The following is a 10414-nucleotide window of genomic DNA, read 5'->3' as shown; positions in this document are numbered from 1 at the left end:
ATCAGATGAGGTCAGCAGACGGCCAAGTAGGACAGTCCATGGAGAACGACCAAGTCACGTCATCATCATCCAGAGTGGAGTGGATGGGTAGATGGGTAAAGGGTAGAGAAAAGTGAGTTACTGATGAGTCAGCAACAAATGAAGATTAGTTCCAAAAGACTGATTCAGAATATTGTTCCAAAGATTAGGCTACTAAGAGTAGGCTACTAAGAAACACTGGAGCAAGATCCTGCAAAGCTTTATAGGTGATTAGCAGAATCTTGAAGTCAAATCGGAATTTAATTGGAAAACAATGCAAAGAAGACAATACAGGAGTAATAAAATATTTTGAATCTGACTATCAAATGACAAATTACCCACAAAAGTCACACCCCAATTTTTTACAGTTGTACTAGGACCACTTTAAAAACCAACACACTCCAATCTATATTTCATCAAACCATGTCTTGCTCCTTTGGGACCGATCACTTTGGTGTTATCCATGTTGAGCATGAGGAAATTGCGGGTTATCCGGTCTCTGACGTCCTTCAGACAATTTTCTAGTTTAGGGGTGAAATTCATCCGGCTTTATGGAGATGTACACTTGGGTGTCGTCTGCATAAAAATTATGGATTAACTGACTAAGTGGCAGCATGTACAATGAAAATAACAAAGGGCCCAGTGCTGAGTCCTGTGGAACACTGTATTTGACTCTGCCAAAGCCACCAAGGTGAAAGCAATCCAGTAGGTCAGGTTTGAACCAGGAGATAGCTGTCCCACATATTCCTGCTAACTTTTAAAGCCAATTTAGTAGAATGTTATGGTTTATGATGTCAAAGGCTGCACTAAGGTCTAAGAGCATTAGCACAGAGATAAGGTCCTTGTCAGAAGATAAAAGAAGGTCATTTAGTATTTTCAGAAGGACAATTTCTGTACAATGGTTCTGTCTGAAACACGACTGAAAATTTTTTACTGTTATTTGTGGTAAAAAAAAGTTCTCAGGCTCTGGAGCTGCCAGAGATCTAAACACTAATTTTCTGGGCGTGTCAGAACTACCTACAATATCCACTGTCTCTGTGCAGCTGATGTGTAAAACATTCACACTATTTACACAGACAGCAGCCCGAGTCGCGTTCGGACGGAGGTAAGAATCTAAGAACGCCTCAGCCTCGCTAAACATGCATAGAGTCCAAACACACCACCTTCACCGTCAAACTAGGCACCAACCTACAGTTTTCACTAGTAAACAGGGACAACAGAAGCATACGTGGAGAAAATAATCATTCTACAGTTACAACAAGAGATGGAAGAGGGATCCGTAACTTACAAGCGGCTGCATAAAGCACAGTGAAATGAGGAATGCTCTAAAAAGCATTATGGGAGGGTCTATCTCATGAATCCCAGTCAGAAGATGATTTCGCTGTGGATCTTGGAACTGGAACGGCCTTTTCACGCCATCTGGACATCAAATGAAGCCTTTGAAAGATGCGGATTCAGAATTGTGGCATAACCATCAGAATTCCGTGTGCTTTTAAAAGATTGCATGCAAACGCCAATGGTGCACCAGTGTGTCTAGTTGTCCTTAGTTTTCTTCATTTCCTTATTTTGCATTTGGCCATGTGTTTTCATTAACAGCACATAACCTAAAACTAAAGAATATTACAGATGATGTGGTAAGATTATCGTGTCAGTATTTCTTTTAGATAGATTTAACTTACAATAAATTACTGATTTCTTTAGAAATAAAATTGTACTGGGAGTAGAAAGTTCTCACAGTGTAGTGAACAGTTTGCAATAAATTAATTTTGTCAGTGACATTCTAGTGTAAACAGAGTGACATTTAACTTGGCTGGTGCGTTCGTGTCCAGCTCACACCATGAGCTGAGCAGTCTGGAATGTCTGTCCTGGATTCAAAGTTTTGGTCAAATTTGATGAAGCCACATTTCTGCCCACCGTTGCTGAGTTATAACAGTAATTGTGAATTTAAAAAAGTAAAGGTTTGTGAAGAGTGAATTATGAGCAAGAATTTCCATTTGCGAACGAGACTGTATAATGCGTGACATACATCAAAGTGCTATAAACACAGACATCATTCAGTGCTGCGCCACTGTCTGCACTTCAGTTTTACTGTTTCTATTCTTATCACACACAGACACACCTGAGTTTACTCAGCCCCAGAGCACTGCTGCCCGCTTCATAAGATGGACTTTGGGAGACAAATTAACTCATCAGTGTGGTGGAGAGTGACAGGGGAACAGCAGATGAAATAAAATTGCTTTCTGTGGGAACAATGACTGGGACACTGAAACAGCAAGTCACCTCCACCTTAAAATCAATCAATCAACCGTAGCAATCAGCCAATCAACCAGTCAATCTAAAAATCAGCCAAAAAAAAAAAATCCTATCTACTAGTATATCATAGTATGAAATTAAAAGTCATTTATCTTTATTATTAATGATTAACTCTTAAAAATACTTTGTATGCAGATGCACATACATTATTGCTGTTGTTGTTATTATAGCCATGCATTACAAAATTATTATGCAACACCCTACACTGTAGGGGAAAAAAATATTATATTTTAACACAACATGACAGCAAATAATGTTGTGATCTTTTTATTAAATATTTACCATGCCTGCAAGCCCTTGTATGTCTTTTACTAATTTTTTTACCAGTAAGCTTTGTTTTGTTTTGTTTTTTATATTTATTGCACAGTAAAAAAGCTCATTTGTGATTAACTGTGCAGTGCTATGACATATGACAGACAGCCACAGGAGCTGGAATATTGCAAAGAAAGATTGAAGGTAGCAATAATAGCAGCAGTCAATAATAATAAGTGTTTTCAATGGTATGCAATTTTAGAAATCTATGTCCTATGGACATAATGTGGACTGAGAGAACTGTACCCAATTATAAAAATATGGAAAGGAGGAAAGTGGAGACATAAAATCAGACTTGTGAATCTTCATTTTCTGAGATGGGGAGATCCCTCTCCTAATTTTCCTGAAAAGAGACATCCTGAATTTCAACAAACCATCCCTGGTGTGCTTGGCGTTATTGGAAAATGTATTCCAATGGATATGTCATTATCCTAAAATATTTCTTGAATGTTTGATGTTGGAATTTAATTAATATGCTCCATCAAATTTCTAATGCTTTTTTTATTAATAATTCAGATCTACATTAACCAAAGAAAAACCAATGTGCAGGTGCGACCTTGAACAAGTCCAGTCACGTTTTCACTTAATAAACAGATGATTTAAGAAAACCTGTCGTATGGGTTTTTGATAAATTTCAGCTTAGTGCACATTAGTGCTTTCAGCGGCGATTGATTTAAAGCAAGTGTAGCCTCAATGTCATACTGAAGGTCAAAGACTTTTCAGAAGTCTGCGCAGCATAATTGAAATTTCAGACGTCATTGATATAAAGCCTGAAATCAAGACAAATCGTGGCCCGTGATCCTTTATTTCTGGGCACTGTCATTCAAAATTATTTATGCATGTCACATTTTTGAAATAGTGCAACCTGCTGCTGCGATGAAAGTCTTTAATTTAATTCCATCATTTCTCATACTTTTCAAACAAAGATTTTAAGCTGCATTGGTTACATTGATCTCGCTCAATTTGTCGTGTGCGTGTGCGTGTGTGTGCGTTAAAACTAGAATACAATCAGATGCCTCGGGTACTGAATGTGAAGCACGGGATCCTACAGGCACAACCCTGAAGCTCGATGTTATCTCTGCCACCATACTCCCCTCCAGTAAAACCCATTTACTTCTCTCCTCTGAAATAATCTCACAGCTCTTATTTGATTACCTCAGACCAATGTAAGAGATGGGCAACCGTGATGGCGCCGTCCACACAGAAGCTTCATCAAATATCATTGCGGTTGGTCATGGGACTCTGGCTCGAGGTCCAGGGCTATGAAAATTCTGAAATAATCCAAATTATGCTGCACATATCACTTCTTCACTGGCGCACAGGTTTTTACATTACTACTACTTTATTCCCTACTTAGTAATCTCATTCAAAATAATAACAGAATTTAATAATAATAATAACATAATATAATGATGATGTCAATTTCAGGCCTGTCTTCTCACTTGTTGGACCCACCGATGCAGGTGCAGCAGCAGATTTTTCCAGTCCAAGATGTCATTAACTGTATCCCCTAAAGCATGCCTGGTCTTTAGAACAGTATTTATTTTTCTAATTATAGAATTACCGATATCATCATAGGGGCAAAATAGCTGTTCATTGAAAGTGGGAATTGGTGGTTCTCCAAATACTACATCCAACAGGGGCAGCTGACTGGCAGTATCTCCTTCTTTTTAAACAGATAATGGGGTGTCCTTTTTTTTTTTTTTTTTTGTTCCAGTCCAATGACAGGTAGCAAGTAATCAGTTTCAACCAAAAAAAGGAGAAATTTTGGTCACTTTAAAAACTCATTATATTCTTTTATAGCCTAAAATGTGTCATAGCCTGAAGCCTGGAAAAAAATCATATTGTTTTATGAGGTTATGTTGAAATTACATGTAAAATTTGAATAATAGGGCAATAAAAGGCAACAGTAATAGTTTCATGGTCTTGTTCATTAACAAGAACCTAGTCATCAAAAGGTATATTTAAAAGCATGGCAGCAGTTTAGCTTATGGTAGTTACATGCCCATGGTGCATGATGAAGTGACTTGGTACTAATTTTATGCACTGTATGTGCGAACTTTCAAATGACCTTCTACCAAGCAAGGGACATATATCTGGGGCAGTGCAGTATGTTCTCTATATGAGATTTTGCAGGGTGACAGCCTCAAACACGACCTTTCTGCTCGACGCGTGCCTCGCGCCATGGCTGGCACAACCCCGTAGTTAATATTTATGGAATCCCCCAAATAATGTCTAATAATCCCAGTCCTCCGAGCATATTAATTGCAGAACGCCATATCAGTGTCCTGGGGGGGCACTAAGCATTGGCCTTTTCGACAATGGCTTTTAAACTAATAACAGAGCTTTCCTGAATCATATTTATACCCACCTCCCTAACGAGGTAACCTTTCCGGATATCCACTAATAATATTTCCTTTCCCCTCCTGGGGCCCTGGCGGCCGGCAGTGCCGAGCAGAACAGCAGCCTTTGGCAGGTGGACCGGTCTCCAGTGCACTTCAATATGAGCTGGGCCCAGGCCTGGCACACATTGCCATTCAGCGCACAGACACACGCGAGCACAGCGCTCCGATCAATGAGATAGGAATCGCTCGTATGTGCACGTGGGCTCTTCTCAGATGAAGAGTCTAAAGCTCTTACTCGGCGGGAGAGAGGGGGGGCGAACGAGCGAGACAATGAGAGACGGGGAATTAATCCATTTTCGGTCGGTGTGGGGGGAGGGGGTGGGTTTCGACTTTGTGGTGAATCTTTTGACTGCGCCCGATTCAGTCTGTTCCCGATTTTGCAATTGTGCCTTACAAATGTGAAAAAAAAGCTGTTTTTTTTTTTGGATGCTGCATCTCGGCGCCCCCACCCCACCCCATACACACAAGGCACCATCTCGCCACTTCCCACCTTGGACGCGGAGTGATTTAGCACGAGCAAGTCACAACAATGAGCACGACCTGAATAATCGCAGCCGTCATTAGCGGGGTGCCGGGAAAGTGGGGCTGCCTGCCTGCAGAAAGGCGCCAGGCTTTCATGAGCCTCAGCGCCTGATCTGAGGGGGCACAATAGCGGCACTTCTATCAGGCAGCATCTGTGAGTAAATATACTTTTCAGGTGCAGGAAGTAAACACGGATCCGTGGGGCTCGGTCTTCCGCCGGGCTTGCAGGCAGACATGCGAGGGGCCCGTAGACGGAGAATTCGCCATGATCATGCACCCAACCTCCCTGCGTGCGCAGCATAAGACCAAAATAATGTTCTTTAGAATAAATATATATATATATATAATTTTTTTTTTTCGATTGAAAATTCGTCCTAAACACAAACACACAGCCCCTTCTGTCCTTTTTCTTTTCGCCACACCCGGCAAAAATAAACTGCCGCTGGGTTATAGAGTCAGACAGAGTGAGAGACAAAGACATACTGGCATCTCTTTTTCGCCACTCCAACTCATCTTTGGCCGCCGTTCGTGTTCATTTATCACGAGGAGAATGCATTCTGAGGGGCACGGCTCTCTCCAGCAGCCTCTACAAAAACCATTCAATTTCTCTGTGCTTCCCCAGCTCTGGCACGGACGCTCTCCAGATACTCGTCTCGAGCCGGGATCTTCGGGCCGGCTGGTCATCGTGATCCCCAAATCCCCCCTCTCTCTATCTGGACGTGGCCAAGGTCGCGGAGTTCTTTGCTCCAGTCAGGCCTGCGGAGACAGGCAGTGGGACGGTAGCTGGTGATGCTGTTTTTTTTTTTTCAGGCTTGGAACACAACACACAATTAACCAGCCGAGCAGCATAACAGACGCAACGCGACTCTGATGGGACCATTTTTTTATTGCCGCGCGTTTGGCCCACTTGTCCCCTCTGGGTGAGGGGTCACCACAGATCAATACAAAGTGATTTTGTGCGATCACCTTCAGGCAGGAACTAAACATTTCTACAAAGACACGAGGGATGCATTCCCATCCACAGCAGACAAGGACCTCTGAATGGTTCATGAGTGTGAAAGTGGAATAAATAATATTACTATAAAATTATTTTTACCTTTGCGTTTCATGAGCTTGTTTTAGTTAGGATTTTACTTAGCAGTTAGCATTTTCTTTTATTGTATCTATAATTTGAAGTACATCCATTAATTCCTGCCTTATCATAATGTCAGCTCTGTGTAATAACCCTGGTGGCTAGATTTTCTATTCGTCTGTTTGTCTATGATATGCCCTTCGGTCACCAGATCTCAAAACCAGATAAGATATTGGAAAAAAAAAAAAAAATAAACTTAAATGTATGTAAGTTACTGTATTTTTTATGTATTTTTTATATGTATATATGTTTTTTTGTTTAAACAGGTTGACCATTTTTCTGCCGTCAGCAATGGAAGTCTGAGCTGTGACTGATGGTGCGCGTGTAAAGGCAGAGTATGGCGAGATAAGCCAGGGTATTTTCACGCACAACTTTCAATTAAAAATAAAACACCTGTCGTTTGTTCCGGTGCTTTATATAGCTTTGACGCAGTCTGATAGGGGAGGCGCTTTCCTCCGCACCCTTCTTCTGTGGACTGACCTCTTCATCTTCCTACACGATGGCCAAAGGCGGATACCATTAATAGCCCTACAATTGAGCTTGGTGCTCAGTGCTTCAGCAGCCACTGTGCCATTGTTTTGGGGGTGTTTGTAAGATATATATTTTTCACTAACTAGCTTGAGACGTTCATGTTACAGCTGGAGGGATTGCAGGTGCCTTAAACACCATCTGGAGCGGAAAATGCTTCCTGACAGCGTGCTAGTGCTGTGTACCTTATAGTCTTGTTAAGTATTTTCAACATTCATGAGGATGTCATAAGGGGTCATAAGGAGTCAAATATACATGACTGATCAAGGGGTAATTTTGAAAATGATGCAACCCTCTTGCAAAATATGAAGAATTTGTTTTGATAACCAACAAAAAATACATGATATGAGTTCTTATGAGTATGAGTATTACAGAAAAAAATGGGTCTGTGGGTCATGAAATGGACTATCATACAAAGCATGGGGTTTCCGCCCCATTGTGTCCTGTGCACTCATTGACTGTATCTTATTGGTGACACGATCAGATGTTTTACCAGATGTTCACAGTCACCGACAACTCTGTGGCAGGTCAGCATGCACCTTTGCCAGTGATGTTGCCATTTTAATTTTTTTTTTTACATTTCTGACTTCCATGGGGGAAGTGAGTGGCATTTTGAAAGATTTGCAAAAATAAGGCTGTTTGGGTGCAATTAGTAATATTTGGTGACCTGACCACTGGACAATTAATGCTGTTTTCACCAGAATGCTGAAATTCATAAATTGTATTTTTTACACAAATCATATTCATCTTTCCATAGGCCAAAGGGAACCAAGTCCCCCACAACCTCTGAACTAATAATTATTTGGAATGCATATGATGTAATAAGTGGCTTTCCATCATACCTTGACATTTGTTGAAACTGCAAAATTCTGGCACATACTTAAACAAACAGGCCAAAGGCTATCCTGAGTTACTTGTCCCAATTCATTTCCAGGCGTCACCGTCGTCCACAATGACACATGTGACACTTTGTTATGCTGTTGTTTTTCCTAAGTACCACCGGGTGAGGGGAGCCTGTGACGCCATGTCATCTCTGGGCACATTGTGTATTTATGGGCCTTTGCTGGTGGGGGGGAGATATCCGGCGGCATGACCAGGGCATGACAGGCATCACTGTCTCCAGAGGGTGACTATAATTCCAACAAAAATAAAACCATAATGAACCATTTAAACCTCCTGAACCCCCTGTTCAGCCAGGGGACATGTGTGGAAATTTAATGTGGGCCGATGTGGAGTGAAGCGATCTGCTCACACTGCCAAACAGGGGAAGGGACAGCTGTTGCCAGGTCAAGCCAACAGATCAGCCTAGAAGCCGACAAATGTTAAAGAGGTGGTAATGCCTGCAGCCATGTGCGGTGTATAAAAGTGTGTGTCACCCTTTTATTTATTTATTTATTTATTCATTCTGTTCCAATGTGCATTATCTGACTGTGAATTGTAAATGTTGGTATTTGGTACAGTTGCATGTTTCTCTTTGCTGCAGCAGTGAAGGGGAAAAGGAAAATGCAGTTTAAATGGTGCCCAAGTAATGCACTTTTTCTCAAAGGCAGTATGCCGCTCTCTATATTTAGGCTGTTTTTTAATCCATGGATGCGCTCCACGCAGTCTCTAACCATCCGAGAGGCGATATTACAGACCCCTCCTTCCTTGCGAAAGCAGAGAACAGCACCAACACCGTGTCAGCACAAAAGCTGCAAAATGCTCGACTCAAATCCCGCTTCCTTCTGCTCAAGCTTCACTAAGATTCAGCCGCAGCATTGAGCCCATCATCCAAACTTCGGTCTGCTTCTCCAAAATGTTCATCTCTCCGATGTTCCCCGACTTGCCAGGAGATGGCTGGAGAGCTACAGACAAAGGTGGGACCAGAGTCAACTCCCTCTGTTGCTGTGAGCCCAACTCCACCAGAGCTGTTTACTTTGACCTGTCATCTCCTTGTCTTATCCGGGCTCCATCTCGCTCGGTTTCACAAGCTCGGCTCATGAGGCCGAAAATCTCTGGGAACGCCGGGCCTCAGAGGCCAGACATAATCAAACAGAAGCTGTCGCCTGATGAAAGTGAGCAAGTCATTTGACACCCTTTGGTTTGTTATTTCCCTGAAGCTGGTAAATATAATTTCTCAGGGATCTAAGCCCTTGCATCAAACAAGCATGAAGTGAAAGAGTAATCTTTTTAATTAAGTTTATATATATATATATATATATAAATATATATATTTTTTTACTTGCATGCTTTTGCACCGTTTAAGAAATTCAGCATCATCACTGGTACTACAACTTTTTTTTCACATCCCGGCACTGGTGGGTCTTGTCCACTCGATCCCGCCCTTTAACAGTTTTGCCAGGATTTAATCGGTGACTGGGAGGGTCATGTGTTCTCTCTCCTTTCCCCTCTCCCTTTATATAAAGTTTCTTTGCCTCTGAGGATGGGTTTGCTGGTTCCTTGGCTCTTCGCAATGCCTTGGCCCTGATGTGACAGCGAAGGTGAAGTGGTTGTCATTGTGAAACACTGCAGCACAGCACACGGTGACACAAGGAAATGTGTCCTCTGTATTTAACCCATCACCCTTGGTGAGCAGTGGGCAGCCATGACAGGCGCCCGGGGAGCAGTGTGTGGGGACGGTGCTTTGCTCAGTGGCACCTCAGTGGCACCTTGGCAGATCCAGATTTGAAGTTGTTGTTCTTAAACCTCTGATTCTGTTATGACTTCTTGTGTATTCTTGTGTAGTTTTAGAGACCTAACAGACCAGTCACCGATCAAATTATTCCAAATTAATCATCCTAATTCATTATTAATGGGATCTGGAAAGTCGGGTGAGACTGGATCTAGTAGTCATGCAGAATTAAAGGAAATCAGAGCTGTGAGTGTCTTCCTCCTCACAAGTTCATCCCCACCCTGTGGGGGTGGTTGGAGGCTCTGGGCACTGCCAATGGTCTGCGATGCAGGGGGAATGTAAAGCAGGCAGGTCCAGAGCGGCGCAGACACTGGGCTTCCCAGACAAGAGCAATTTCTGCTGTCTCACTCCAACGCCTTTCCTCATTTCACTCTGATTAGCTCCAATAATGTATTTCAGTCATTTCAACTGGTCATAAAGACACAGAGAGAGAGAGAGAAATAGAGAGAGTAAGGTGGAGCCACTTTCTACCTGTGCCTTGTTTTGCTCCATATCTTTTGGCTCAGATGCCTC

The sequence above is a fragment of the Denticeps clupeoides genome, chromosome 17, assembly GCF_900700375.1.
Source record: "Denticeps clupeoides chromosome 17, fDenClu1.1, whole genome shotgun sequence".
In the NCBI taxonomy this organism is placed as follows: domain Eukaryota; kingdom Metazoa; phylum Chordata; class Actinopteri; order Clupeiformes; family Denticipitidae; genus Denticeps; species Denticeps clupeoides.
Note: the sequence above shows the minus strand (reverse complement) of the source record.